This window comes from Paramisgurnus dabryanus, chromosome 15, assembly GCF_030506205.2.
Source record: "Paramisgurnus dabryanus chromosome 15, PD_genome_1.1, whole genome shotgun sequence".
Classification (NCBI taxonomy): domain Eukaryota; kingdom Metazoa; phylum Chordata; class Actinopteri; order Cypriniformes; family Cobitidae; genus Paramisgurnus; species Paramisgurnus dabryanus.
Window position 1 is genome coordinate 22,122,399 of NC_133351.1, and position 19,040 is coordinate 22,141,438.

A 19,040-nucleotide genomic window follows, 5' to 3' on the forward strand; every position below is an offset into this window, starting at 1 on the left:
TTGAACAGGCAGAGAGTCTTGTTAAAATCGTGTTCATAGACTTCAGCAGTGCCTTTAATACAATCCAACCCCACCTGATGGTAAAAAAATTGGTACACCTGGAGGTTAACCCAAGATTAGTTCTGTGGATTTTTGACTTCCTGACGAACCGCAGTCAACAGGTTAAATTCAATTCATGTGTCTCATCGTTAAAAGCCATTAATACAGGAGCACCACACACTGTAAAAAAAAAATTTTTTTTTACGAACAATTACTTTACATTTTTTACAGTGGTTTACCATTATTGAAAATTATCATTAAAACACTGTAAAATTACAAACATTATCTGTCAATTAACAGCTCGACTGTTATTTTAAGTATTTTGTAATTAAAGACAAAATACAAAAAATCTACGTTTTTAAACGGGAAAATACTATATTATTTATACAGTATATTTCTGTTTTCTTAAATTACATGCAAATTCATGTAAATTTACAATAAAAATCTGTAATTAAATGTGTGGTTTGTTATATTTAAAGTACATGACCATACTAACAATTTAACATTTTTATTTGTAATTTTAAGGAAAATGTTCTTAGTTTTATATTAATTTGTATTTTTACAATTAAACTGTAATTCCAGATACATAAGTTTTTACATCAAACAATGCTTGGACTTTTAAAGCTTGTTTTCCAGGATCAGATTTTGAGTCTTGTTGTGCCACTGGACACATACCTAATTCAGTAATGTAACAGAAAGACCTGTCAATAAATCTGACAAAAGTCAGGAGTACAGTGAAAAGTCCAGGCAAGTATTTTGTAAAGAACCAAAAGTTTTAAATCCCTTACAATATTAGCAACACACTTGAAACTTAAGTTTTCATTTACCGTATGTACATTGAGAATAATTTGCAATAATACTAATATATATAATTAAGTATTTTCCTACCATATAATGTCTATTTTATTTTATCAATTTCTATCACCATTATTTTTAATTGTATGTATAGCTGCTTTACAACAATAAAAACTGTTAAAAGTGCTATATAAATCAAAATAAACTAAATCTGTGTGGGCTGACTACAAAAGTGTAAATGTCAGAATAAAGAATAACACAAAAAACAGTGAAGTACACTTTATTTTCTTTACAAACACATGAAAATGCGTATTAAAAGATTATTTTGGTGTCTTGATATCAGGGGGAAAGTCAAAAACAGAACACACAAAAAGCTATAAAAATAAATATTTGTTCCATGGCACGCACACACATTCTGGTTTCCATCTTTTGTGGGGACATTCCATAGACGTAATGCATTTTATACTGTACAAACTGTATATTCTATTCCCTTCCCCAAACCCTAATCCCAACCATCACAGAAAACTTTCTGCGACCTTAGATTTTCAAGAAACATCATTCCGTTTGATTTATAAGCTTGGTTCCTCATGGGGACCTCACAAATGTCCCCACGAGGTCAAAATTTACTGGTATTCCTATCTTTGGGCACCGCACAATTTGTTAATCACCACAAAACAGGTGAAGTCAAGCTCCAGATCACGTACTGTAGTATCTGTAAGGAAAGGAAAAAAAATTGTGAGATTGATTAAAATGTGGTAGAATTATCATCTATTCTCTAAAATGTCCAGTAAAGTGTATCACGTCCTGAATGTACAAGTACCGTGACCACCTTTCACGTATTTCTCAACAGGGGTTTTGAATTATTTAAATTACATAAAAAGGAGTGTAAGTATTTTTACCATTTTAGGCTGGTTGTTTACACACTGAGGACACATTGTTGTTCTAACACCTAAGAAAAGTATTCTAATAATATGTGCCCTTTATAATTAAGACCAGTGGAGTTAACGATTTCATTGGTTTTTCAATAGTTCATTTAAATGGCAGCCATGCACACACTTCTACACTTATAAATTGATGCATGCATGTACACTCTAAAAATGGTTGTGTTAAAACAACACATATTGTGTTCAGTTAAGGATAACACATAAAACTAACTATGATGGAATTAATCAGTTCATCAGCAAGTCCCAAATTATATCCCTGTTGATTGTGTTTTTATGCATGATGGAGTGATCATACCATTTATCCGGTCCATTCAAATCCTAAAGAATGAACGGGCTGGATTAAATGCCAACACATTCACAACGGACTGTGCAAAGATTAGTTGCACACATTGAAAAAAGATAGTTATGTAAAATATTAATTATTCTAAGTTGAGGTAAGAAAATAATAAAATATTGAAAATCTATGTCGTTTTTCTTTAAGATATTTGACAGGTTAGGTGTGCGGTTTACAGAAAAATAACCAATCAAACATTTCTCAGCCAATCAGAATAAAATATTCAACAGGCGAGTGGTATAAAAAACATTAATTTATAAATCTGCATGATTAATTGGTAACCCCAGGTAAATTGTGAAGTGTCATGCAAGATAACCCAGGATTAAACTGACCTAGGGTTTTGAGTGACTGAATGTTTCATATTACTTTCATATTTCACATGAGTGGCATGTAAAATTTGCCATAATATATGCCACTGTAGCACTCACACACACAGACCAAGTTTGCACAAGTGAGAAATTCATTACATACGTTTCGTTTCGTTTCGAGTTGTCCGTTGATGGCAAGAAGTATTTGAGTCATCGAACTGATTAATATCCACCTGTCGGTCAAAAAACACGTGTAACTTATATGCAAGCTGAAATGCAGCAAACAAGTATTTCGTAAACAAACTAACAGTTAGGCTAATACGCTAAATATAAACTAATACGTGATGCACATGGCTAAAATGTGGTTAATATTTAGCGAGCCAACCTTATATTTTTAATATAACGTCAATAAATTGGTTTTATTATTAGAGTATCTTTATCTGTTCTTACCTGTATTTACTCAGTCTCGCGTGGTAACCTCTGGATGCATGCACATGCGCACAAGCTGCTCTTCTTCTTCTTCTTCTTTGAGCTTATTGGCGGCTCGCATTCTTAAAAGAGCATTACCGCCATCTACTGTGGGTATTGGATCTCAAGCTGCTCTTCCTCCTTCTTCTTCTTCTTCTTTCAATTTTATGGCGGGTTACACCTACTGGTGCATACCGCCACCGCGGCTCTTCCTGCAGACACATGCGTCCTACGTTGTATTGACCCAGTGGCGCAAAAAAATAAAAAACAATACCGCGTAGATTCTTGCACTTAATACCACTGTATTTCACAGAAGAATCAAACATTAAAATAAATTAAATAAACTTTAATAAGTTGTGCTATGTTTTTCTGGGTGGGGTTTGGGGGTTCATGTAAAACTGCACTGGGTGGAAGACAAACTAGTAATTTCAACTAACTTATATTAGTGAGAACACTAAAGAGATGCTGACTTTCTTTTGGTTTTACTACTTCAGGTTAACCCTTCAATGTCACCTCGGGTCTTTGACTTGGGGCTTCATTCACTAGGCAACAATGTGATCTCTCAGTGAACCCTTAAGAAAATTAGCCATGGTTTTATTGTGGTAAAAGTGTAGTAACCATAGTTTTTTGGTGTATTGATTACTATCAGCAAAACCATGGTTTTACTACACTAAACGGCTACACTAACCATGGTTTAACTGTGGTTTTAGAAAAACATGGTTGTTAAAACCATGGTTATTTTGTGGTTACCGTGGTTTTACTACAGTAACCATGCTTTTTTGGTTTTAACTGTAGTAAAACCATGGTTAATTTTCGTAAGGAAAGTCACCATGAGCTCACAAGATACACACTGTGTGGGTCATAGTGATCTTAATGTGTAAGCACGCTGCTCAATGTGTGCTCATATGAAGGTCACAATATGAGATCACTTCACACTCACTGTACTACCCCATAAAGCCCACCATATGCAAGTACCAGATGTTGTCATGCTAAAAAACAGCATACCAGCAAGACCAGCATATGTTGTGTTTTGGTGCTGGTTTGCTGGTGAACACCAGCTAAACCAGCATTAGCACCAGCTAAACCAGCACCAAACCAGCATTAGCACCAGCATTCCATGCTGGCCATACCAGCATGACCAGCATATGTTGTGTTTTGGTGACCACCAGCTAAACCGGCACCAAAACCGGTCCATGTTGGTTTGATGCTGTTTTTTTTTCAGCAGGGTGCTCAGAGAGCTAATATGCTAGCTTTTGCTATTGGAAACATGTCACTATTTAATTGCAACTGATATCGGGCAAAATTAAATAAAAAGTAAAAAAGACATGAATTTCTCTGCATTTAACCCATCCACTGCAAGTCATGAACACACAAAAACCACACACACACACATATGCACACCCCACACACAGGGCAACTATCACTGCAGCACCCCAACACTTCAATAACTTGCTAGCTGTGGGATTGAATTGAACAAATAATCTCTGGGTTACAAACAAGTCTGACTCGCTAACCAGTAGGCCACAAAGTTAGTTTACATTGTAACAATAGTATGAGTGACCTCACATTTGTCACGATGTGAGTTCATGGTACAACTGTGCTCTCATTCCATGGTCATAATAATGTAAGGTCACAGCACATACTTTGTCATAGCAGGACAACACATATGTCTGGAAAACGTAGGCCCAAGAGTAGAACGTCACCCTTCTTACCTATAATTTTAAGAAATATAGGAATGATGATAGGCTCAAAATTTAGGACACTTTCTACACAGCATTTTATACAGCCCTGTGCATGGTGTGTATATACCATATAAAATGTCAACAACAAGGTTATGGCATCAAGAAGCCTACAAATAAAGATTCTAGAAAGCACAGATTTTAAGTAAAAGTGACCGGGATTGACAGATATGTGTTTAAGCATTGTGGCCTAGTGGTTAGAGAATCAGACTTGTTTTTTGTTTTTGTGGCAGACTGAGAAATAAATGAATGTATGGGAATGTACAACAACGCTCTCACGTGTATGATGTCACAGCAGTAGGCAGCGTAAATATAACGACACGCCTATAATCCCTCCCACTACGAAGTGATACTAAACTCGATGGAAAAGCTAACCACGCCAAAGTGAGGTGAGCTGACCCGACCCAAACTAAACTAAACCGTGGGGTACTATGCAATGGAAAAGCGCCTCTGTAACCCAGAGGATGTTGGTTTGATTTCCACAGCTGGAAGGAAGTGATTGCAGTGTTTGGGTGATGCAGTGATACTTGCTCTGTGCATGTGTGTGTTCATGACTTGTTATGGGTTCACTGTATGATTTGCAAATAAATGTTGACATCTCAGTGACCTGTTTTTCAAATAGCAAATGCTAGCATATTAGCTCTCCGAGCAACATCTTGATTGTACTTTGTAAATTGTGCCTGCTCACAGTGAGTGTGTCATGATCTCACATTGTGAACATAACATAGTAGTTGTGGCCAGTGACTTCTTTTATTTGAGGGCGCACGATGCAAAGTTTGTCACATGTATGCAGCCGTCATGTGTGTGGCTCGTCATTTCAAAATATGTGTTTGGCGCGTCATGTAAACTTGTGTGCATCACGCGGGATGTCAAAATACAAGCCTGCTGCAGATGCTTCGAATTAAGGGGTTTATAATAAAAGACACTCGCGTTTGTCAGATACTCACTTAATCTCATGTGTAATCAGAGTTTACTGTTAAGTTAGTGTCTTGTGAGTATTTTGTGAACATGAGCGTCTCTTTTATCATAAAAACTTTCGATGCATGTGCAGCAGGCATGTATTTTGGCAAGACACGTGATGCACATGGTTCACATGATGCAATGTACACATATTTTGAAATGACAAGCAACACACATGACACTCCGAATACATATTTTGAATTTATGCACCTCGGAAGAGAGGTCAGTGGACTGTGAGTGCACCAATGTGAGGTCACTCAGGCTATTGTCACGGGCACATTCATTTTTGTTCAACTTTCATTTATGGACAGTAGACAGCAGTGATTTGTCCGTTAGCAATTCTTTCAGTTACTGATGTAAGCAGAGTGTGTATGTATTGGCCATATGTGTACTTAGACATGTCATTTGTAACTTCAACATCTCCCACCTCTTGCATACAAAAAAGAAATTTAGGACTTTTAAAATATACCATGGGTGCATTGCCTTCTTAACAATATAGACCAGTTCAAATGATGTAAACAACACTGGTCCAGAAACACTTCCTGTTACAGTTTGTGACAGTTATTTTTTATTTCACATATATTATTATCTTTAAGATGTTTGTTTAACTTCAGTTAATTCAGGTTTATATGTTCTGTTGGTTTATTTTATCCCAACGTTTATCTAGTGTTAAAAACGGAAACAGGAAGTGCTTTTGGACCAGTGTTGTTTACATCTTTTGAAATGGTCTATATACACACGCACGCACGTTTTTTTGTAGTCAATACTTTAATAATAACTATAAAAAAAATTAAAAAAAAAAATATATAACTATTGCGATGGTTGCACTATGATTACGCTATTGGGTGTCTCGCCTTGTTGTTATTAGCGCTAATTGGTTGTTTTGACCGTCATCCAAATCTCTGCCCTATGACAATTCAGCGCGCACTTTTCAACATTTCAAACTCCTGCAGCCGGTAGTATTTGCTGATGCTGCTGGAGGAGGAGTTCACTCTGCAGAACTGCTGCAGTACATCGGTTGGTCCACTACGGACATTTACTATAATTGTTTACCTCTATCCGGTATTTTTTTAATTCGGTTGAATTTAAGTTAGAAAACATAACATGGACAAAGACTTTAACCATCGGGTACCGGACATATGGAAAACTGCAGCAGGTAAATACCTTTTACTTTACCAGTTTTATATTGACGCATAAAGAAAGTGTTCAAGTAAGATGCTAAACGCGATTAGCCCGTGAACGACATTTGCAAATATCACTGTAAGAACCGCTAATGTTAATGTGTGTTGTTAGTTAGTTAACGTTATTAGGTCAAGCTCATATAACGTGATGTCTGAATTGATGAGATGTTTATAGTAACGTTAAGGCGTCGTGTCGTGTTTTGTTTTCTTGTAACTACGCTAATAAAGCCGTTGGTTAACAAGCTAAATGTTTCGCAGTTACACATGTTCTTCCAAGGTAGTTATGATGCCGTTATATGAAGCATTTGACACGCTCTGTAGCTGATGTTGATAATATAAAAGGAGAAGTTTCGTCGAAGTTTTTTAGTAAACTGTAAAATCAATCTGCGACAGTAAAATCCTGACGTACTTTCCGTATTATGATTATCAGTGATACTGATGCGTTTATATTGTAGCATAAATAGTAATGTATATTTGTAATGTGTAAATTGATCACTGTCATGTAACTTACACTTGTTAGACCGAGAGGAACTTGAACCTGCTCTGTAGAAGATTATACAATCCTGTTTTGTCTTGGATCTACTGTGGATCGCTGGGACTTAAGTCCAAAATGATACAGAGGTGTGTTGTATATGGAGCTGGTGAGTAACGTTTCAATTTTGAAAGTCCACATCCCATTAAATAAAATTACTAATATTGTTTTTGTGTGCGTTTCCCCCTCAAGCTCCAGAGAAGTCTCCTACCACGTCATTTTCAAAAGGTATTAATTTTATCCTAATATATAAAGACTGTGTTTGCATATTAGTTGCCATATTTTTGGAAATGATTGACAAATACTACAACAACCAACCAACTAAGACCCTGTACGACTGATAAACGGAACAAAATAGCAACAAAAGCGCTTAGCTGAAGAAACGTTGGCAAGCGCTCACAATTGGTGTCTGCCTAGCGTTTTTAACAGCATTTACGTGCTTCTTCACAATTGTGACTTCATGAGCAATGTCACTCTAGAATTGTTATGACACAATCCTAAACTTCATCTTCTCATCAAATGTCCTGTTCAGTCAAATGCTCTTTATATGCTGAAGCGTCCTGCCCCCTAAATTGCACAGAACATGATATCACATGCACCCGAGATAAGACATACATTTACTAGTTCTTAGCACAAAGTAGGGAATAGGAATGATTCAGACAGTGTAAATATGCTTTCCATTGGGGTGGATGAAGTCTGCCACTACAATGCACAAACATACAGGGTGCTCCGGTCCAGCGTGACAGCACAGAGTGGATCATATGTAGGAATCTCTGCCAAAAACAGTTTGGAGGAGATCAAACATCACGATCAGTTAGACGGCCTTAACATTATAAACAGCAGTAATGACTAAAAGAGAAAAGAAACACTGCTGCATACACACCAACAAAAATTACATATCACTGTTATCATTGTTTTTATTCTGTAATAACACTATATCTTAATTGTGATTTTATTTTAACACAACTGTGGCGCTCACAAGCTGTGAAATGCGACTTTGCTGGACTGTGCCATAAACACTATTGATCATTTAAAAAATAGAGAAGGTCTTCTCGACAGTTCGGTTGTGATTTCCTGTTTCAGTTAAAATGACGTCCACATAAAATAATGCTACATGTTCCAAGGGGGCAGGGTGATAAAAAAAGAGCATTTGATCAGAAAAAAAAATTTGATGAAGAAGCTAAAGTGTAAGCTGACCCTTTTATTCATGTGTTCCTTATACCACATACATGTGGGGAACATGGGACATTTGATGATGGTAGATAAAAATATATTTTGTATGTTCTACCATTTTTAATAATAATAATAGTAACTTCTCAGAAATGTATTATACAGCATGTGCTCGTCTTGAAAACGTGATAAATTTTGGCTTAAACATGTTTTTAAATTCCATTTTCCAACAGTGATAACTGCTAAAGATGAAACGCATTCATTCTTTCTTTTTTCTTTTAGATCAGCATTGAAGCATTGTTTACAGTAAGAATAGGCACCAACAGAAAGACAAATCCAACACTAGTAAGTATTAACTGGCAAATATAAAACCAGCTTTATCAATTTTAAGGCATGGTGCATACAGAAATAAAAATTATCTAGTTTTTTTCTCTCCCTCGTGCCATCCAAATGTATCTGACTTTCTTTTGTTAGGGAAGCACATTTTATTTTACAAAAAAATACTCATTTGTGGGTCTATATAATGTTATAAAAATGTTTATCATTATCCTATCTCTATATTAAAGGAAAACACCACAGTTTGTCAATATTTTACTATGTTCTTACCTCAACTTAGACTAATTAATACATCCCTATATTTTTCAATGCGGGCATCACTAGTTCACACTGCCAGAATGTTTCAGTGTCAAATTTGGTTAAAAATGTTAATAAAAAATAATTTTGTTTAAAGGAAAGTTACAATACTTTTCAGTGAATCATATTGTGTTCTTTTTTTTCCCCTAGATGCACCAAGGATCAAGGTGATTTTTGGCAGCTTGGAGAATTTTTCTTCATCTGGTACAGAATCTCTGACATTTTGGTATTTGTAATGTTTATTTTATTATATTTGTATACTTATGCTAGATATTAATATACTTGTATAGTTACTGTATGTTTCTGAATTAAAAGATAGCCCCAGGTAAAAATGTAAAACTGATATAATACTGATATTGAAAATACAAGCTAAAATGGCACAATTTGTTGCTTTCTCCACCTGTTTCACAAATGAAAACATTTTATATGCACAGATTCACTTGCCGGATCTGTACAGATTTTTTTTGTTTAATTTCAGGCCAATCTTTATTGTAGACACAACGTTTGTTATAGGAATGCCCCATCTGAAGGGAGCTGCCTTGAAAAAAATATAAATGGCATTTTCTTTTCGTCTTATCTCCGTATAGACCATGGTTCCTCCCATCTTACCCTGGAGAGCCGGTGCCCTGCAGAGTTAGCTCCAACCTTAAAAGGAAAACACCACACTTTTTCAATATTTTTTATGTTATCACCTCAACTTAGACAAATTAATACAAACCCTTTTTTTCAATGTGTGCACTATTAATCTTTGTACAGCGCATCGTGAATGTGTTAGCATTTACCCAAGCCCAATTTATTCCTTAGGAACAAAACAAAAGTTTAATTTTGTGCCACCATACTTACTCGTGTAACTACTCATGTAACAGTCTTTAAATAGGAAAAAAACATGGAAGTGTTTGGTGGCTTTTAAATTAATCCCTGTTTGGATCCTAAGCAATGAATGGGGCTAGGCTAAATGCTAACACATTCACGACACGCTGTACAAAGATTAGAAGTGCATGCATTGAAAAAAGATAAGTATGTATTAATTAATCTAAGTTGAGATAAGAACATAGTAAAATATTGAAAAACTGTGTTTCCTCTTTAATCAAACATACCTGAGGTAGGTGGGTTTGATCAGGGTTGATGCTAAACTCTGCAGGGCAGCGGTTCTCCAGTGTAGGATGTGAGGAACCCTGTTATAGACGGTTTCAGCGACAGTAACATACATAAACGCTTTTATGGCCCAAACTTAACTTCCGGGAGATTTCCGTGTAGAACCAATATAGGAAAAAACTGAAATTCTGTCATAATTTACTCACTCTCATTTTGTTACAAACCTGTATACATTTCTTTGTTCTGATGAACACAAAAGGAAGTTATTTTGAGGAATGTTTTTAACCAAACAGTTCATAAGCCCCATTCACTTCCATAATATTCTTTTTTCCTACTATGGAAGTGAATGGGGCTCATGATTAGGGCTGTGACGGTTGTCATAACCACACACAACCGTGGTGGTGAAGTGCAACCCACGATGGTGTGCACGTCACAAAAAAATGTATTACAATCTTGCACAGCAAAACTTCCTTTTTTCCAAAGCATGTAGGTGCTCCAGAGTATCTGTCATTGCTAAGTAACCTAAGCATTGCTTGACGTTATGACGAGCACCCACCGGTGGAAAAAGAAACTGGCGCCTGTGAACAAGCACGTTTGTTAAGAAATGTATATCTGATCCTCGTTTAAATTTTTATTTTTTAAAATACAGCGGGGAAAATAAGTATTTGACACATCAGTATTTTTATCAGTAAGGGGATTTCTAAGTGATGTAGCCAGATGTTGCCATCAAGCCAAATATTGAATTCATACAAAGAAATCAGAACATTTAAGTATAAACGTTGAGTCATAATAAATAAAGTGAAATGACACAAGGAATAAGTATTGAACACACATTATTTAATACTTTGTAGAAAAGCCTTTGTTGGTGATTACAGCTTCTAGTTCTTGTATGGAGAGACTAGTCATCTGCATTGCTCAGGAGTGATTCTGGCTCATTCTTCCATACAAATGGTCTTTAAATCTTGAAGGTTCATTGGGCCTCTTTTATGAACTTTGATCTTCAGTTCTCTCCATAGATTTTCTATGGGATTTGGGTCAGGTGATTGACTGACCACTTTATTGTTTCCTTGGCCTTGTGTATAGTTTAGACCTTGATGCAAGGTCTTCCTGAAGTTCTGCCCGAGTGTCTCTTGGAGAACTCTCCTGATTATTCTTTGCACTCCTCGGACAGGGATCTTACGTGGAGGACCTGATCGTAGCCGGTTTATGGTGAAGTGATGCTCTAACCATTTCCGGATAATGGCCCCCACAGTGCTGACTGCTCACAGGAACATTCAGCATTCTGGAAATGCGCCTATAACCATTCCCATCAAAATGCTTTTCAACTATAAGATTACGAAGATCTTGAGAGAGTTCTTTGCTTTTACCCATCATGAAGTCTTTCCTGTGTGCCTCCTGGGTAATGAGAAGCATTTATAGGCCATCAGTTGTGTTCAATACTTATTCCCCGTGTCATTTCACTTTATTTATTATGAATCAACTTGTATACTTAAATGTTCCTTTGTATGAATTCAATATTTGGTTTGATGGCTACATCTGGTAGAAATTTTGTGTCAATAGCCCACTTAGAAATCCCCTTACTGATAAAAATGCTGATGTGTCAAATACTTAATTTCCCTGCTGTATATGTATGCATTATATATATATAAGACAATATGCATCAATGTTTATCATGCATCAATATAACGCACCCCCCCCCCCCCCACACACACATTCTATTACCACCACGGTGATCATGAGAGAGAGAGAGAGTAAATGATGACAGAACTTTCCTTTTTGGGTGAACTATTTCTTTAACTTACTGTAATTTCACAAACCTGAAGTCAGACCACTCGTTTTTTTCTTTAAATTTTGAAATTATAGAACAATTGTAATTATGATATTTACATTATAGAACAAACAAACAAACAAACCCAATTTAAAACAAAAACTTCACCTGATGCTACAAGTATGTTGCATCTTTGATCATTGTGTTTAAAATACACTTGTTGCCTCTAATTTCAAATAGCTTCAAATTGTTTTAAGGCCATTTAAGTCGGTTAACAAGTAAATAAACATCTTATTTATGTACGTTTTCTGTTGCCTAAAGAAAAAGAATCTGCCAATTTGCTTTACTAATTTATCACAAATTATATACATCATCATTACACAATAGTAACCCTGCAGTCACAAAATATCCTGGCTAATGTTCAACCCAGCATTGGGTCAAAAATTGGACAAAACAACCTAGCATTTTGGTTTGAACCCGCCAGGCATAGGTTAAATTCCAAGTTTCCAACCCAACGGTCCCTTTTTGATCCAACACTTGGTTGACAGAAACCCAACATTTTTTTATATTATATAGAATAGATAAATTATTTCGTCCTTTACTTATGGGGGCTGTTTATAAAGAATTGGTTAATAATGCAAATTTACATCTGTGATAGAATCTGTAGTTGTGTGAAACAGTGAAAGTGTTATCTTGTTAATGTGTCTGTTTTGTACTACTTCAGTATGTTTAGAATATTTAACATTAGCCATAAAGCTTTCATTTAAGGAGAATTTGATGTATGATTTTAGAAATATGATTTTAACAGTAAAATGTTTCATCTATTTCATGTAAGATTTGTAATTCTTTTACTGAATCATTCATTACATTTTATACATTTGCCGATGTTTGAGATGATACACTGTATATTCACTGTTTTTTTACACACTAAAAATCCTGAATAAATCTTTTTAATTTACTATCTTGAGCATGTCTTGACAATTTATTCAATGTGTTTGTGCAAAAGAATCTAGGGAAAAATCAGTAAATTAACATTATTTCTCTGCAGAACTTTTAGTGCTGTCACTTTTTTAAAGGTATTTGATCATAATAATCTGGGGAAAATCCGTAAAACTACAGTATTTCTCTGCATAACTCTCAGTGCTGTCAGTTTATTAAAGGTGTTTGATCATAATAATCTGGGAAAACTCTGTAAAATAACAGTATTTCTCTGCAAAACTCTCAGCGCTGTCAGTTTATTAAAGGTGTTTGACCATAATAATCTGGGAAATATCCGTAAAATAACAGTATTTCTCTGCAAAACTCTCAGTGATGTCAGTTTATTAAAGGTGTTTGACCATAATAATCTGGGAAATATCCGTAAAATAACAGTATTTCTCTGCAAAACTCTCGGCACTGTCAGTTTATTAAAGGTGTTTGACCATAATAATCTGTGGAAAATCCGTAAAATAACAGTATTTCTCTGCAAAATTCTTGGCGCTGTCAGTTTATTAAAGGTGTTTGACCATAATAATCTGGGAAATATCCGTAAAATAACAGTATTTCTCTGCAAAACTCTCAGCGCTGTCAGTTTATTAAAGGTGTTTGACCATAATAATCTGGGAAATATCCATAAAATAACAGTATTTCTCTGCAAAACTCTCAGTGCTGTCAGTTTATTAAAGGTGTTTGACCATAATAATCTGGGGAAAATCCGTAAAATAACAGTATTTCTCTGCAGAACTTTTAAAGAAAAAATCTGTAAATTAATTGTTTTTGAGCTTTATTGGAATTAAGAAATTTTACTTTAATTTTACGGTTTTTGTTTGGCAGCCGTAGCTGCCAGTCATTTGACCGTTTTTTTACGAAATTTTTTTTTACAGTGCAAGGGTGCGTTTTGTCCCCCATTCTGTACACCTTATATACTAATAGTTGCCAAGCAACCTCCTCAAATCACACCTTTTTGAAATACGCTGATGATACAGCATTAGTGGGTTTTGTAAAACCTAATGCTGCATCCCTAGAAGGTTTTGAGAGAGAGGTGCAGGGTTTTATTGATTGGTGTACAGATAATTTCCTTGTGGTTAACCCAAAGAAAACAAAGGAGATGATTATAGATTTTACTAAAAAGGGAACTATAGTTCCACTATCAAATATAAATGGGGTAGCAGTAGAGCGGGTCACAACATATACATATTTGGGGGTTGAGATAGACAATAAACTGACTTTTAATGAATGTGCACAAAATAAGTCTAAAATGTTGCAGAAGAGGATGTTTTTCCTAAGAAAACTTAATCATTTTAGAATAGACAGCTGTATTCTACAGATGTTTTATAAAGCTCTCTTGCAGAGTGTTTTATCATTTGGCCTTATCTGTGCATTTGGTAATATGTACATTAAGGACCAGAATAAACTGCAACGAATAATCAAAACAGCTAGTAAGATCATTGGAGTTGATCAAACATCTGTGGCTCAACTATACAATGACCTTAGTTTAAAAAAGACAGAACAAATTTTAAAGGATCCAACCCACCCTCTTCATCAGAGTTTTTTAAAAAGCTATAGGTCAAGTGGCAGACTTCTGCAAAAGAAAATTAGGACCACAAGGTACAGTAAGTCTTTCGTGCCTACAGCAATTAGACTGTACAACAATAGAATTAAAAATTCTTAGGCATTTTAAAATATGAGCATACTGTGTATGTTAGCACTAAGCTAGTTTTCAATGCTTATTTATTTTTCTGTTTGGATTGTGTTTTTGTGTGTTTTGTTCTCAATGTTTAAATGTTTTTAATGTCTACTGTATTTATATTTTTATGTTTTTATTGTTTGGAGCGTGTAAGGTGACCATATGAATTTCCTACCTGTGGATAATAAAGTTTACCTTGACCTTGACCTTGACCTTGACCTCCATTTATTTCCATTCACATGCAAAATGAAAGAGTAGAAATGCACGCACGTGAAAATGTTTTCCTCTGAAATTGCTTAAAGGGATAGTTTACCCAAAAATGAAAATTCTTTCATCATTTACTCACCCTCACGTTGCGTTAAGCCTGGATGAGTTTCTTTATTCCATTGAACGAAAAAGAAGATATTTTGATTGAATAAAAAATATAGTTTAATAAAGTTTCTTTATTAAGAATAAAGAAACTCATATAGGCTTAGAAAAACATGAGGGTGAGTAAATAATGACAGAATGTTCATTTTTGGGTGAGCAATCCCTTTGAAGTCACAAGTTTAAATATGAATATGTTGTAGCAGATCGAAATTATTTTTGCATGCTGAGTCCAGGGTGAAACTCATCGAGCTGAGGATAGTTACTGATCTCTTTTCTCTCTCCAAAGGTTGTTTAGTCATTGCATTGTGTGATTTGAAAACCAATATTGACATCACAAGAGCAGAGGAAAATCAAATGACAAACGCTGATTGCAATAGATTTATCACTCACTGTTTTCCATCTCTTCCAATCATTTTTTTTTTTAAGGTTCCTTTTCATATTTGTGCAAGAGAGAAAGGGTGTCAATAATAATAAGACTTTTTATTTATAATGCACTGCTTTTGAACCCAACGTGCCCAGTGTCTAGCAAACACCATAGTGCTTTTTCTGACCTTGTGAAGTTTTCTCCTTTCTCGCGTCCTTCACATCTCAGTCAGCACTCGGTGTGATGTCATCCATAACCATTTTAATTGAACGGTGCAATAAACAAAAAAGAGCCTGAGTGTCTGTGTGAATAGAGAGAGAAAGGGAGATGAAGGGACAAGTAGACAAGGTTGAATTGATAGAGACTGTATAAATGAAAGTCTAGTGCTGATGTCTGGGCGTCTGTCACAGCGAGCGCATGAATAGATGCGCCATTTTCCTGCTTTCTCTTTTCAGCATGCTTTTGATGTGACAGTGAATCGCAGCTCACCCACCGAGTGCAGGGTGTAAAGTTGTTGCTCTGACGACCTCTTTAAATCTCCGCTGTCACTGTCTGCCTGCTCACCTCTCTCTTTTTTCACTGTGTCTCTCTTTCCTCTGGTCACGCATTGCCAATTATTTTGCTCTCAGCCGCTGTGTGATTGCACTTAAATCGCTGGTCAGAGAGGAAGGCTCAGCCTTTGAAAGATGGTGGAACGAAGAGTAAGAACGATGAAGAGGAATTTTGAAGATAATGGGATGGAGTGATGCTGGGCAGGTGAAGAAATGGAGGGAGGAGAGGCGTTTTGTTGACACAATCTCCAAAACATAGCGAGTGCTTCTTGTTTGCACTTGTGACACATGATTGACTGTTGATTTTAAATATTGATTAAGGCATTTTTCTGTTCTTTCTGTGTTTTTGAAGCTTTGATTGTGTTTACAGTGCGCAATATAACATGTGTTCATGTTTCACTTGTAAAAAACGCAATATTTTTCACACAATTTACTTATCTGTATACTGCTGTTTTCACTGTCCTCAAAACGGGCTGAAGTCTTCCTTGTTCTATGAAGTCCCTCTTTCAGAAAAACGTAACGAGTTCTGATGGTGTAGTTTGTTTAGTGTGTTGTGATTCGATAGTAGCTTAGCTTAGCAGAACCGTTTGAGCCAAAGCTGGCGACTGACGTATTCCTGTGGGCGGAGCTTAGTCAAAACTGTTCTACTGACGTCATTAAAGCAGGAAGTTAGAGGGCTGTAGTTTAAACCGGCCGTTCGCTGTAGGCTTTGAAAGGGGAATTCTGTTAAAGAAAGTATATCGCTTGACAGTGAACTTGCTAAGCTAAGCTGCTATCGAATCACAACACACTAAATAAACTACCCAATCAGAACTCTTTATGTATTTCTGAAGGAGGGACTTCATAGAACAAGGAAGACATCAGCCTATTTTGAGAACAGTGAAAACAGCGGTATACAAATAAGTAAATTGTGTGAAAAATACCATGTTTTTTACACGTGAAACATGAACACATGTTATATTGCGCACTGAAAACACAATCAAAGCTTAAAAAACACAGTAAGAACGGGAACTTGCACTTTGAAAAGGTTTAATTTTCAGTACCCCAAAATGGTGTTGTCATGTAAATTAAAAGCCAAATCTCTTGAAGCATGACGTTCACGCACAGTCTAACGCACAGCCTGGCAAAGCATCGTTTATTAGACTCATACGTGTACACAGACGTACAAAGTATGCGTAATTACAAAAATACGGTGGTGCACGTACTATTCTGATGACGAGATTTTCATCAAGCACAATGAGACGGACCCTCGCGTATGCATAAAAATTGAACTGTGCTTCTAGCCTTAGAAGGCAGCTTCCTAGCATCTAATGGCACTTTGAAACAGAACAATAGTCTCTATTTTATGGATTTTAAAAGTGTCTCACAGAATCCCCTGCAATATAACACAGTAAAATACTAGCTTCAGAGTTTCTCTCATGTCACTAAGTTTAAACGGCTTTCGCACTATAAAGTGTCGCCTGGCTGCTGTGATATTTAAAGAAAGAACGGTTTTGAGAAGGTGTTTCCTCCTCATCTCCTCTAATTGTTAAATGAATCTTTAACTTGTTTGCATTTGCATTAACTGCTGGATTATGTTAATTGTCAGGCTGCTCTTGGCAGAGCGTCTGTTTGATATTGTAATGGAGACGAGGTTAGCGGGAGAGTAGCTCATTTACTGTAGCACCAGGAGGGATCAGCGCTCTTTCCTTAGCCTTTGTCTTAACTGACGTGCATGGCAAATTCAATAGCGATTCTTGATAAGAGGACGCAACGTACCTCTGGCAAATGCTCTCATGTTAACCTTTGGTACCCACGCAGGTTGCTTGCTTTCCCAGCGCCAGGAAGGTGCAGCGGTTTAGCACCTCACATAAGAGCTTCCTTATTTCTGCCACCTTATATTCACACATAGCACAGCCAGGTGTATAAGCTCTATAAAGTACTACGCTTGTTTAAAAAGCTGTTTTAGTTGGTAAAAGACACTGAGAATTGAAAACGCATGTTTGGAGTTTGTTAATGCGGTACCTAAATGTAGCAACCCACTAACTGACTTTATCACCTATGAGGGAGTCAGAATGTGGTACCTCATCTCTTGTAGTGAAGGTCATTAGGATGGGCTTTATGGTTTTGGCAGTGACCACAAAAAAAAGTTCTTTATGGCCTCCAGTTTGCATTAATGAACTGACAACCTCAAGGTTCATTGCGGATCTGGATACACTTCATGTGGGTCATTCTGTTCACTGATGAAAGGATAAATTTTGGCAAACTTCACATTGATTTGCAGCTTACTGTAAATGAGATGTTGCTCATGTGACTGAATCTGTGAAAAGTGTTAAAGCAGTCATTTATGGTTCTCCCTGTTTCATTTCAGAGCAGTGAGGTTGTCAGATTCAGTGGCTGGTGGAATCACAGCACTCCTGACCTTTTTCAAGTTGTTTTAGATTGATAAGTGGGCAGCTGGCTAAAGAGGAAATCTATGGGGCATCAGAGTTATGCCATCTGCTTAGGTTCTGAACCCACATTAAACAAGCTTCAGCTGCACACTTTAGTGAATTCTGCTCTTCAGAATCGGTTTTAGTGAATAGATGGCACAGACCGGTGGTCTGAGATTAGTCTGCATGGAGACTTCAGATTGTCTTCTCGCTCTGCAGGTTGCATCTCATCTCTGAGATTGAGCTCCTGGTATCATACCAGCATGAGTCTCCAGACCCTAATTCAGCCAAGATAGAAGCGCCGACTGCTGAATCTGTTTTACATTAGGGCTGGCCAGTATTACTGTATATAACACATGACAGTAGAAATGTGTCCATGGAGATTGTGCTATATTGCGGCCAAATATAAAACCCAACACGGAGCAGAAGACTGTAGACTAGAGTTCTCAACTATAACAAATAACTTGTCGGTTTCCTAGGTAATCTACGTGTTGTTTATAAAGCTTGTTATACACTCACCAAAAGGATTATTAGGAACTCCATACTAATACTGTGTATGACCCACTTTCGCCTTCAGAACTGCCTTAATTCTACGTGGCATTGATTCAACAAGGTGCTGAAAGCATTCTTTAGAAATGTTGGCCCATATTGATAGGATAGCATTTTGCAGTTGATTGAGATTTGTGGGATGCACATCCAGGGCACGAAGCTCCC

The 19,040-nt window shown here is 36.4% G+C and overlaps 1 protein-coding gene and 2 long non-coding RNA genes across 4 annotated transcripts in view; 2 read left to right on the plus strand and 1 right to left on the minus strand.

Moving 5' to 3' along the window:
* The window catches only part of igsf3 (immunoglobulin superfamily, member 3), a 173,855-nt gene that overhangs the window by 84,639 nt on the left and 70,176 nt on the right, over window positions 1–19,040 (plus strand). The window lies entirely within an intron of this gene.
* Window positions 1,099–2,920, minus strand: LOC135730987 (uncharacterized). The gene is made up of 3 exons (XR_010526155.2): window positions 2,871–2,920; window positions 2,584–2,653; window positions 1,099–1,546 (listed from the first exon to the last, which is right to left on the minus strand). It is a non-coding gene; the product is annotated as an uncharacterized lncRNA (long non-coding RNA).
* LOC135730988 (uncharacterized) lies at window positions 6,623–9,824 on the plus strand. Of its 2 annotated transcripts, none has more exons than XR_010526156.1 (5): window positions 6,623–6,743; window positions 7,289–7,409; window positions 7,493–7,528; window positions 8,753–8,815; window positions 9,254–9,824. It is a non-coding gene; the product is annotated as an uncharacterized lncRNA (long non-coding RNA). The 2 variants fall into 2 exon arrangements; XR_010526157.1 differs by having other exon boundaries at window positions 7,289–7,389.